This window comes from Bos indicus x Bos taurus, chromosome 27, assembly GCF_003369695.1.
Source record: "Bos indicus x Bos taurus breed Angus x Brahman F1 hybrid chromosome 27, Bos_hybrid_MaternalHap_v2.0, whole genome shotgun sequence".
NCBI classification, from domain to species: Eukaryota; Metazoa; Chordata; class Mammalia; order Artiodactyla; family Bovidae; genus Bos; species Bos indicus x Bos taurus.
The window spans coordinates 4,670,186-4,683,922 of record NC_040102.1 but is presented as its reverse complement, the minus strand read 5'-3'; positions in this window follow the sequence as shown (position 1 = coordinate 4,683,922).

Genomic DNA, 13,737 nt, shown 5'->3' with positions numbered 1-13,737 from the left:
ACATCACCAGGTTTTCAAGGAAGGCTGGTGGAGGGAGGAGACACTTCCTACATCTTGACCCTGCCAGGAGGGCTATATTTCAGCCATGGGATAAGTAAAGGTTAAAATATCTCACAGGAATGTAAGTTCAAGGTGAAACTACATTCTTCTAGGCAAGTGCACAGCCCTGCCCTGTTCCCTCACCCATAACTTCTTTTGTAAATAGTTCATTCAAGAAATGCTAGGAAAGAACCGAAACAAAGAGCTAGCCTTCAATCATGACATGACTGAGTGACTTCACTTTCACTTTTCCCTTTCATGCATTGGAGAAGAAAATGGCAACCCACTCCAGTGTTCTTGCCTGGAGAATCCCAGGAATGGGGGAGCCTGGTGGGCTGCCATCTATGGGGTCACACAGAGTCAGACACAACTGAAGCAACTTAGCAGCAGCAACCTTCAATCACTACTTTGAAAGAACCACACCAAGGGGAAAAGAAATAGGAAAAATGCATGGCAACAGAGAGCACTCAGTTGGCAGTTCTTGCCACAAAGCAGATGACAGTTGGTCCCAAAAATATTGGTATGAATTAAGGGAATAAAAGCTTAGTGAAGCAATCATTTTTGTAAAATAAGAGAAAGGTCCCCAGTGCAAAAGCTTAAGGAAGACAAGTTATAAAATCTAAAGCTGAGACATGAATGAGCAGACCTCAGCAAGAGGGGAAAAAATTGAATTATGATTGAGATGGGAGTCTCATCAAAAGCTAAGGAAACAAACAAAACAACACCACTGAGAACACAACATATGGTAAAGAGGAAAGAACTCATAAACATAAATATAAAAAATTAAACAGAGAAGCTTCCCAGGTGACTCAGCGATAAAGAATCTCCCTGCCACTGCAGAAGACATGGGTTCGATCCCTCATCCGGAAAGATCCCAGGTGCCAAGGAACAACTAAGCTCCTGTGCCACAACCACTGAGCCTGTGCTCTGGAGCCTGCGAGCCGAAACTCCTGAGCCATGTGCCACAAATGCTGAGGCCCACACACCCCAGAGCCTGTGCTCCACAGCAAGAGAGGCCCTCGCAATGAGAAGCCCACACACCAGCAAAGAGTAACCTCTGCTCCTGCAGCTAGAGGAAAGCCTGCACAAGGAGGACACAGTGCAGCCAAACAGAGGGAATAGATATTGTGAATAAGTTATACACAGAGAAGACAGGTCAAGGGTATTCATCAGATACGTATTTAGAGGACAAAAGCCATAGCAAAAATACTACAGGTGTAAGTTAAAGGTTATTGTGAAGAAATATAAACATCCTTCACATCATATATTAAAAATAGAATAATGCAAAGATATTCTAGTAAAACTGATGCATGTTCAAGTTGAAGAAAACAGTTTTTTGGTCCTCAAGTCAAAAAGAATAATCAGCTTATGAGGTGCAAAATTGCTAGACTTGCTTCACATTGCTTGGCAGTAACCTTCAATACTTGAGGAGTAATGATACTTACAATAACATCAACTAAAGTGTCCCTTAGTAATTTTACAGCTAACCAAATTGTCATTCATCTATAAAGACTGACCCAAAAGTGTTGAAAGAATTCTGGAATACAGTTGCAAAAAGCTCTTCTTATACAAAGTACAGGGTGCGAAGCCTTGCTAACAGATAACTGGAAATGGTTTTGAAGCTATTATGATATTTAACTATAAGGTTAAGTCTTATAGAAGTAGCCATTCATGTTACATGTAGAATACAGATGTTGCAAAAACTGAATACATAAAATAACAACAATAATGTATAAGTAACAAAACACCTAGCAAAAGTTGAGAGATAAAAAGGAAAAGAAGTTGTGAGATAGAGTAATATAAATGCATTTATCTTTATAAAGGAAGCATTAGGAAAAAAGAATCTATTGACAGAGTGGAAAGAAGGGTGGGAGTAAAAGACATAGAAATAGTGAATATCCTCATTAACCACAAAAGTAAATTAGTAGATACTATGTGAGAAAATGAAGAATTATAGCAATTCAAATGTAATGTTATAGAAACAATTATTATAGTGAATATAAACTCTCTATAAACAACAGGACAGAAAGCAAAGCTATTATGAATGCAAAGCTAACCAAAACACAGATCATACAGGGAAAACTCTTAAAAGAAAAAAATAGAAACAAAATAAACATTTTATAAAACTAACATCAACTATATGTGTCCAATCTATAAAAATGAACTGCTGAGATTTATCTATTAGATGTAAAAATTCCCAAGTTATATCTCTAAGTAAAATTTATCCATCACTCTGAAAGGTGATTTATGAGTGTTGAAAATAAACAAGAAAACTGCAAACCCAGGAAATATAAACACAAAGAAAACAGAGAAACACAATCTTACTACCATAAAAGGTTGCATTCCAGAGAAAAAGCAAATAAGAGATCAAGAAGGGGCACTTCATGAAATACTGTAGAATCCATATTTAGAGTAAACATGAAACATTTTGGATTGTTAAGTCCAAAAGAACATGATGTTAATCATCGCAAAGCAAAATACGAGGAAATATAAGGATAAATATATGGGAAGTCAGCACTTTAAAATAGAAATTGACAGGCAGTTGTCCACAGGCCAGTGCTTCTGCCACGTGATTCTGTAAAGAACGTCTTGTTGGAAGACAGCTGTGTCCTTCGCTTATTTGTCAGTGGCCTCCTTCAAGCTACAAAAGTGAAGAATTGACTAGTGGCAGCGGAGCCCAGGTGGCCACAAAACCTACAGTATTTACGATCTATCTGCCCTTTATAGAAACATTTTACTATCCTTGGTCAAGAAGACTTAGCTCATGATGGTCACTATAGGAAGGAAAAAAAAAAAAGAAAAGCTAAATAATAGAATTAATACTGTAAATAATTAGTGTTACATTACTTATCTATTTATACATGAACTCTCTAGATTCAGAAAGTAAACCATATTTCAGAATGCCAATCCTCTTTTCAGGAAAGAACAACAGTAAACTATAAGGATACAAAGTTGGAAAAAGACATATTTTCCAATTACAATTTAATAAGCTAAAAATAATAACAATTAGAAAACAAAATGTTGGTACTACTTGGGAATTCAAAGTTGTTTCCTTAAATAGCACCTGGGGTAAGTAGAAAAATAAACTGGCAAATGATTGTCTACCCTGAGTACAACAATAAACAAATATGGTATATTAGTACCTGTAGACAAAGCAACAGAAAGATTTAGAGAAAAAGAGTCCATCTCCTATAATTAAAGTAGCTTTGACTATACAGACCTTTGCTGGCAAAGTGATGTCTCTGCTTTTTAATATGCTATCTAGGATTGTCTAGTTTGTCTTATGCTAATGCCTTGGAAATAATACATCAGTAATTCATGAATTACATTAATAAATACAGTCATATAAAATCATTATGGTTATTTCATATTTGATTTATTCCTCAGTGGAGAGCCAGAAACTTTTCATAATTCTTATATTCTCTTATGCCTGTGGGGCAAGGGGAATATTCCATAGTTGACATTGAAATCTGTAAAATGCCAGAATGAAGTGGTAAGGATTAGAAAGCCTCTCTCTTTTGAAAAAAATCCCACAGGCATTACATTATATACCTGAGGACTTAGTGTGTATTTTCCCCACTGTATCTTCCGTAATAAACGTCTGTATTGAATCTTTATTACCATACATGCAGTGGCTATGTAATAACCATATTCATAATCATTATTAACTTTGGACCTTGTACATTCATGTTTTGTTTATATTCCAATTATCAATAGATTGAAAGTGAAAGTCATCAGTCAGTCGAGTCTGATTCTTTGCGACCCCATGGACTATATAGTCCATGGGATTCTCCAGGCCAGAATACTGGAGTAGGTAGCCTTTCCCTTCTCCAGGGGATCTTCCCAACCCAGGGATCAAACCCAGGTCTCCCTCATTGAAGCTGAGTCTCTACCAGCTGAGCCACAAGGGAAGCCCAAGAATACTGGACTGGGTAGCCTATCCCTTCAGCAGCAGATCTTCCTGACCCAGGAATTGAGCTGGGGTCTCCTGCATTGCAGGTGGATTCTTTACCAACTGAGCTATCAGGGATCAATAGATTACTAAACTGCAAATCCTTCTAGAAAAAGAAGGTAAAAATCTCATTCCAAAGATTGCATGTCTTATATCTCCTTCTCTCTCATTTTATGAATGAAAGAAAAAGATTAATCTTTCTAGAAGAACCAGTGGAGAAAAACATATTCTTAAACGTAATGATATCTTTGTGGAGCACAGTTAAAAAGAGCTCAAGGAAAGGAAATTAGACTTAAAATATAACAATAGTAATAACCACTCACAGAACCTCGAAGAAATGTGAGAGTCATAAATTATCCTCACCATGGCTGTATTCTCTTAACATAGAGAGTATGAAATTTTATTTTAATCATGGCACAGTTTGCTATGTCTGTTACTAAGAATTTATTCATGTCAAATATATCAATTTCAAAGGATAGTTTTCATTAATATAACTAAGTTATAATCAGTTTTACTTACTACCAAAATCCAGTCACAATTGAACCAAAATCAAAATAATAGTTGGAATGTTGCATGTCTCCCAGTTATATTCTCCTTTACTATTTAGTCGGCTTTCATGTTTTCTTTAACTGCTATGGATTTTGCTGTGGGTATAATTTTATATTTATCAGATTTTAGATTCAATCGTTATTTCATTTCCTTCATTATATCCTATGAAAAACATTTTTTAAAAAGTTGACCTTTTGTAGCCCTTTTCTTTCAAGTAAATCAGTGTACAAGTGAGTTGTTCTCTATTATGTCTCTAAATTATAATCCTTTTGTGTCATTAATGACAAGGAATTGAGGCCACATGATAAATAGGTTAAGCATCATTATGGTAAAACAATATAAAATATGAAAGAACAACTTTACTTCCAAATGTGAACATTAATGTGGATAATAAATGAAATTCATGTACTTCAATTTGAGTGGATAATATAAAAGACCGAGGGTAGTAAAGTTTGCATTAATAGAAGATTTTTAGATATATGGAACCCATTTATAGTTTTTTTAAATCTCATTTGATGCTTCCAACTGCCTCATAAAGTAATGGAGAAAATTTCATCATATTTTTTAAAGTAGGAAACTGAGACATCTGGGGTAAAAATGCTATCTGCAGAATTTCATGCAATTAATTTCTGAAGTAATTTAAAATGAGATGCTCTGGCTCTTAGTTGTAGCAGTTTGGTGAGTCATTTACTTCCCTCTCTTTCCTTCTAATAAGATTTTTTTAGCTCATTAGAAACTCCTGTGAAAGTGTCCTCTCTAGACAGCCCTACATTTCAACATGGGTGAAAAAGGGATAATGTTACCATCTAAATTAGAGTCTATTGTGAAGATTTATTATGTGGCACATTTAAACATTTAGGTGAACCCTTCTCACACAATGAGCATTCCAGGAATGTCAGGTATTTGTAATAGTAGCACTAATTTATTGTAACAAATTGAAGACGTTCTACAAGTAGCAAATAAACTTATTGACAGTTATTTTTGTTACATAATAACCAGTACACATTTTCTCCTTATTCACTTTTCAAGAAAGGGTGTCAATTTGGAATAAGGTTGTTTTGCAAGTAAAACAACAAAAAAAAAGTTGTGCCTGTTGGTAGGAATTGCCTTAACCGTTTTGAGGCAGACCTGAAAACATGACCTCAGGAAACTGACCCAAAATTCTGAGAGGCGAGAAAGTTGAAATAAGAAACAAAGAAACCGAAATGCAGAGGTATTACCCCGGGGATCACATCAGTAGAAGGCAGCAGCACAGGGCCCTTGCTTTCCTCTCATTCCTCAGACTGCTAAAGGGCAGGAGTGAGTGAGTACATTGTTGTCAACTGACTGTACATTAGACTGGAGACCTGTAGCGTGCAGATGAACACAGACATCTGGAGACACATAGAGGGCAGTTTCATCCCATCTCAGAATTCACTATGTTTCTCTCGAGGTCATCTTCTCAGGAATAACATGCTGCTGCTGCTAAGTCACTTCAGTCGTGTCCAACTCTGTGTGACCCCATAGACGGCAGCCCACCAGGCTCCCCCATCCCTGGGATTCTCCAGGCAAGAACACTGGAGTGGGTTGCCATTTCCTTCTCCAATGCATGAAAATGAAATGTGAAAGTGAAGTCGCTCAGTCGTGTCCAAACTTTAGCATGGACTGCAGTCTACCAAGCTCCTCCATCCATGGGATTTTCCAGGCAAGAGTACTGGAGTGGGGTGCCATTGCCTTCTCCAAGGACAACCTTTATAGTAGGTGCCATGGGAGTACTATTTGTAGTCTTAAGGTTTATCGTTGTGCTTGATTTAGGTTTACACACACAGTTTTTCTGCAGACAGTAACAGGTTGTTACATGAGTTAACATGAACCTACTGTGAATTCATCTTGTTTAAAATGATGAGTTTTTAGTAGAATCTCATGTACTTTGCTCTGGTCGAACAAAAATGATCAGTGTGACTGATGTAATCTAACAGAATCTTCTATCCCCTGGCACCAGGGAAATAGGAAGGAAATTGGAAGGGCAGATTCCTGAAGAGACTGAATATTTATACAGAAAATAAATGAAGCAAATCTAAAAATGACTGAATTTACCTTAACTTGGGTAAGATTGTTTTCTACTACCAAACAGAAGACTCTTGAGAATCTCTTGGACAGCTAGGAGATCAAACCAGTCAATCCTAAAGGAAATCAATCCTGAATATTCATTGGAAGGACTGATACTAAAGGGGAAGCTCCAATACTTTGGCCACCAGATATGAAGAGCCAACTCATTGGAAAAGACCCTGATGCGGGAAAGATTGAAGGTGGGAGATGAAGGGGATGACAGAGGATAAGATGGTTGGATGGCATCACTGACTCAATGGACATTAGTTTGAACAAATTCCAGGAGATGGTGAAATACAGGGAAGCCTGGTGTGCTGTAGTCCATGAGGTAGCAGAGTCAGACAAGACTTAGTGACTGAAAAGAACAACCAAACATAAACAGTGACAAAGTTTTAAACTAATTTCCGTTATAGAGAAATATATGAGTGATTTTTTTTTGACTCAAATCTGACTTGAAATTTTCCTACCATATAAACTTAATATATTTAAATGTATTATGCATGATTAATATTTATTTGTTTACTTGAAGTTCTATTTTAAAGGGATGCAGGGAAACAAGTTATTTTTTTTGTCAATTGAAAAGAATTTATATAACAGATATAGGAAGTAAAGCAAAGAAATATTAAATTTAGTCCTAATCTTATCTCTAGATAAATAGATATAAAACATCAATTCCTCTTTTACAATGAGTTTCGTTGTGTCAGTGGCCTCACTGACCAGGATTATCTTGTTCCGTCCACCACCACAGCCTCTCATCTATTGCTTCCTTCTCATCCAGTTTATCTGCCATTACCATTAAACCATTTCTCAAGTCAGTCTTTCTGCCAACTCTGTGGCCAGTGGCGCCAATTCTTCAGACGTACTGATGACTGCTCTTATATTGCCTCCTGCCCTTGCAGTAAGGACCAAGACATTTGAAAGATAACCGTGTGGTCCAATGATGTTCGGGAATACATGTGTGCACATGCATGCATACTCACACACTGAAGGCTGAGTGAAATTCATTAAACTGGCGGGGAATTTTACTCCTTGAAATATTTCTTAAATTAAGGAAGTGAGTTACTAAGGAGTAAAGTAACTAAATTAATATGACTATAGGCTGTGGCAATAAGGAGTTCATGGTCTGAGCCACAGTCAGCTCCAGGTCTTGTTTTGCTGACTGTATAGAGCTTCTCCATCTTTGGCTGCAAAGAATCTAATCAATCTGATTTCGGTGTTGACCATCTGGTGATGTCCATGTATAGAGTCTTCTCTTGTGTTGTTGGAAGAGGGTGTTTGTTATGACCAGTGCATTTTCTTGACAAAACTCTATTAGTCTTTGCCCTGCTTCATTCCATATTCCAAGGCCAAATTTGCCTGTTACTCCAGGTGTTTATTGACTTCCTACTTTTGCATTCCAGTACCCTATAATGAAAAGGACATCTTTTTTGGGTGTTAGTTCTAAAAGGTCTTGTAGGTCTTCATAGAACCGTTCAACTTCAGCTTCTTCAGCGTTACTGGTTGGGGCATAGACTTGGATTACTGTGATATTGAATGATTTGCCTTGGAAACGAACAGAGATCATTCTGTTGTTTTTGAGACTGCATCCAAGTACTGCATTTCAGACTCTTTTGTTGACCATGATGGCCACTCCATTTCTTCTAAGGGATTCCTGCCCACAGTAGTAGATATAATGGTCATCTGAGTTAAATTCACCCATTCCAGTCCATTTCAGTTCGCTGATTCCTAGAATGTCGACATTCACTCTTGCCATCTCTTGTTTGACCACTTCCAATTTGCCTTGATTCATGGACCTGACATTCCAGGTTCCTATGCAATATTGCTCTTTATAGCATCGGACCTTGCTTCTATCACCAGTCACATCCACAGCTGGGTATTGTTTTTGCTTTGGCTCCATCCCTTCATTCTTTCTGAAGTTATTTCTCCACTGATCTCCAGTAGCATATTGGGCACCTACTGACCTGGGGAGTTTCTCTTTCAGTATCCTATCATTTTGCCTTTTCATACTGTTCATGGGGTTCTCAAGGCAAGAATACTGAAGTGTTTTGCCATTGCCTTCTCCAGTGGACCACATTCTGTCAAATCTCTCCACCATGACCCCGCCCATCTTGGTTGCCCCACAGGCATGGCTTAGTTTCATTGAGTTAGACAAGGCTGTGGTCCTAGTGTGATTAGATTGACTAGTTTTCTGTGAATATGGTTTCATTGTGTTTACCCTCTGATGCCCTCTTGCAACACCTACCGTCTTACTTGGGTTTCTCTTACCTTGGGCGTGGAGTATCTCTTCATGGCTGCTCCAGCAAAGTGCAGCATTGCTCCTTACCTTGGACGAGGGGTATCTCCTCACCGCCGGCCTTCCTGACCTTCAATGTGGGATTCAGACTGAAATTGAAGAAAGTAGGGAAAACCACTAGACCATTCAGGTATGACCTAAAGCAAATCCCTTATGATTATACAGTGGAAATGAGAAATAGATTTAAGGGCCTAGGATAGACCGAGTGCCTGATGAACTATGGAATGAGGTTCGTGAAATTGTACAGGAGACAGGGATCAAGACCATTCCCACAGAAAAGAAATGCAAAAAAGCAAAATGGCTGTCTGGGGAGGCCTTACAAATAGCTGTGAAAAGAAGAGAAGCAAAAAGCAAAGGAGAAAAGGAAAGATATAAACATCTGAATGCAGAGTTCCAAAGAATAGCAAGAAGAGATAAGAAAGACTTCCTCAGCAATCAATGCAAAGAAATAGAGGAAAACAACAGAATGGGAAAGACTAGGGATCTCTTCAAGAAAATCAGAGATACCAAAGGAACATTTCATGCAAAGATGAGCTCGATAACAGGACAGAAATGGTATGGATCTAACAGAAGCAGAAGATATCAAGAAAAGATGGCAAGAATACACAGAAGAACTGTACAAAAAAGATCTTCATGACCCAGATAATCACGATGGTGTGATCACTGACCCAGAGCCAGATATACTGGAATGTGAAGTCAAGTGGGCCTTAGAAAGCATCACTACAAACAAAGCTAGTGGAGGTGATGGAATTCCAGTTGAGCTATTCCAAATCCTGAAAGATGATGCTGTGAAAGTGCTGCACTCAATATGCCAGCAAATTTGGAAAACTCAGCAGTGGCCACAGGACGGGAAAAGATCAGTTTTCATTCCAATCCCAAAGAAAGGCAATGCCAAAGAATGCTCAAACTACCGCACAATTGCACTCATCTCACATGCTAGTAAAGTAATGCTCAAAATTCTCCAAGCCAGACTTCAGCAATATGTGAGCCGTGAACTTCCTGATGTTCAAGCTGCTTTTAGAAAAGGCAGAGGAACCAGAGATCAAATCGCCAACATCTGCTGGATCATGGAAAAAGCAAGAGAGTTCCAGAAAATCATCTATTTCTGCTTTATTGACTATGCCAAAGCCTTTGACTGTGTGGATCACAATAAACTGTGGAAAATTCTGAAAGAGATGGGAATACCAGACCACCTGATCTGCCTCTTGAGAAATTTGTATGCAGGTCAGGAAGCAACAGTTAGAACTGGACATGGAACAACAGACTGGTTCCAAATAGGAAAAGGAGTTTGTCAAAGCTGTATATTGTCACCCTGTTTATTTAACTTATATGCAGAGTACATCATGAGAAACGCTGGACTGGAAGAAACACAAACTGGAATCAAGATTGCCGGGAGAAATATTAATGACCTCAGATATGCAGATGACACCACCCTTATGGCAGAAAGTGAAGAGGAACTCAAAAGCCTCTTGATGAAAGTGAAAGTGGAGAGTCAAAAAGTTGGCTTAAAGCTCAACATTCAGAAAACGAAGATCATGGCATCCGGTCCCACCACTTCATGGGAAATAGATGGGGAAACAGTGGAAACAGTGTCAGACTTTGTTTTTCTGCACTCCAAAATCACTGCAGATGGTGGCTACAGCCATGAACTCCTTGGGAGGAAAGTTATGACCAACCTAGATGGCATGTTCAAAAGCAGAGACATTACTTTGCCAACAAAGGTTTGTCTAGTCAAGGCTATGGTTTTCCCTGTGGTCATGTATGGAGTTGAGATTTGGACTGTGAAGAAAGCTGAGCGCCAAAGAATTGATGCTTTTGAACTGTGGTGTTGGAGAAGACTCTTGAGAGTCCCTTGGACTGCAAGGAGATCCAACCAGTCCATTCTAAAGGAGATCAGCCCTGGCATTTCTTTGGAAGGAATGATGCTAAAGCTGAAACTCCAGTACTTTGGTTACCTCATGCGAAGAGTTGACTCATTGGAAAAGACTCTGATGCTGGGAGGGATTGGGGGCAAGAGGAGAAGGGGACGACAGAGGATGAGATGGCTGGATGGCATCACTGACTCAATGGACGTGAGTCTCAGTGAACCCCGGGAGTTGGTGATGGACAGGGAGGCCTGGAGTGCTGCGATTCATGGGGTTGCAAAGAGTCGGACACAACTAAGTGACTGATCTGATCTGATCTGATAGGCTGTGGACTTTCTTGGTGGTCTAGTGGTTAAGAACCCACCTTCCAATACAGGGGACTCAGTTTCCATTCCTGGTCGGGGAACTAAGATCCCACCTGCCACGGGGCAACTAAGCCAGCAGGCTGCAACTACAGAAGGCTGCATGCTACAATGAAGACCCAGCACAGCCAAAAATTTAATGCATTAATTAAAAAAAAAATCTTACTGCAGGCTAGATCTAGGCTTCTAAAATTGTCTTGTTTCGGCTTTGATTCTGTTAATCTCAGTGCATGTTGCTCTGTACTGTTTTCTCTTTTTTTTTTCACGTCCATGACTGGCCTTGTTTCTTTGATAAACCAATGTACAAATCAGCTGTCTCTTAGCAGTCTGTTCAGGGTCACAGTGGTTTTTCTAAGGGAAATATCAGCACCTTTCACAAAACTGTCATTTCATAAATAAACATAAAATCTTAAATTAACCGAGGGTATCTTCATCGGTATATTCCTGCCCTTTGAATGTGGACTCATCATAAATCTGGTTTCAGGACTGTTTTGGACTTTCAGAAATTTCAGATTTCTTAGTGAGGAATGAAAGAATGCTGGTGTAATCTTAGTGCTGGTGGCTGAGAGTTTCCAGGTGAACCATTTCATTTGCGTCTCCTCTCACCTGCAGTGAGGTATAGCCTGTTGACTGGTTTATAACCACACTGTCTTCTGGCCAGTGTTCTAACCCCCTTTCCATATTGTTGCCACTTCGGTCCTGAGTCACTCCTGTTCCCCTAGGAAACCACACTCTCCTGAGAGTGGCCCCTGGAGGCTGGCGGGGTTGCTGTCTGTGCCTCTGAGTTGCTGATGACTTTCCTGCCTCTGCGGAGCAACCCAGACCCAGGCTGTGGTCCAGTGTCACGTGTTTGCCAGACATTCTTTCCTTTCCAGTTCTCATAGGTAATCCCTACTCATTCTGTGATTCTAAGATCACCTCCTCAGAGAAGAATTTCTGCACCACACCCATGATCAGGTGAGAAAGGAAACAAAACCACTATTGTCTTTCTTTTCCAATATGATTTATTATGTTATAGTTCCCTGTGCTATACAGTAGGACCTTGTTGCTTATCCATTCTCTAAATAATAGTTTGTTCTGCTAATCCTGAAGTCCTAATTTATTCCTCCCCCTCTCCTTTCCCCCTTGGTAACAATAAATTTGTTATCTGTCAGACTGTTTCTTAGGTAGGTGTATTTGTGCCATATTTTAGATTCCACATATCTGATACCATATGGAATATGTCTTTTCCCATCTGACTTACTTTGCTTAGTATGATAATCTCTAGGCCCATCTATGTAGCTGGAAATGGCATTATATATAGTGAAGTCGCTCAGTTGTGTCCGACTCTTTGTGACCCCTTGGACTGTAACCTACCAGGGTCCTCCATCCATGGAATTTTCCAGGCAAGAGTACTGGAGTGGGTTGCCATTTCCTTCTCCGGGAAATGGCATTATTTCCTTCCAAAACCATTACTGACTCTTTAAGCCCTGTCCTTTGCTTTACAGTCATCATCACAACCATGTTTCTAGAACAGTTTGATTTATGTCCAGTTTAGTTAGCTTGACTAATATGTCTTCCCTCCTAGACTCTAAGCTTTATGGCGGCAAAGGCTATGCCCTTTCTTAACAGATCTAGAACCTAACGCTTCCTGGAATAAAATAAGCCCTCAATAATATGTTTGAAGAAGTGAATGAATGAAGCATTTGAAGGCTCTTTGAAAGGCAACATATCTGCATATGTCCTCTGGTTTGGGGAGTGAAATTTGTACTGTATTTAACTGTAATACTTAACGTGAAGAAACCATTCTGTTAAAGATGAATTCTGACAATGCCCTCATCGAGTTACTTTTTTCCCTGGAGTATATCTTCATCATATTTTCACTGTGTACATGCTTCTACTGTGTGTGTAGGATCCTATTTTAATCTACTATCTCTCTTTTTTGCCTTGATGTTGAACTTACAAAGGCCAGACACTGAGTGTTAGCTTCCTCCCCAGTTTCCCATCTTGTGAATTTCCAGTTACTCAGTGCACAGAGGAAGATCAGGTATCAGTTGAATGAAGGCAGGGACAGATTTCTGGTGACTGAAGTGCACTAATTATTGATGTAAAATTCCTGAGTGTCTGTCCTTCACGCTCTTGATCCTCACTGTGCAGCAGGAGATCCATGATAGTTTCTGTCTCAGGCTCATATATGTCCTGGGCCCACACTCGAAACCAAAAAGGCAAAATGAGGCCACCATTTCCCTTAATTCTGGGAAATGCATTTATTTTTTAAAGTAGAAAATATGCTGATTTGAAAGCTGAATGCCATTAGTTGCCTCTTTGTCCAAGAATGTGTAAAACAACTTGGTTGCAATTTATTTATCTGTAGAGTTAAGGGCAGTGAAAGTTATGTGTAAAAATATAAAAAGTGATTCAGATCCCATCTCTGCCACCAGTGAATTGGGCAAGCTACACAGCCTCTGTGAGCACCAGTTTTCTTCACTGTAGATCTGGATAATGCCTAACTTCCAGAGTTCTCCTACAGATCATAATTAATACACACGAGGCACTTAGCCCTACACTTGAAAAATGCAGGAGACGGCATGTCCATATCCATGGTCACAA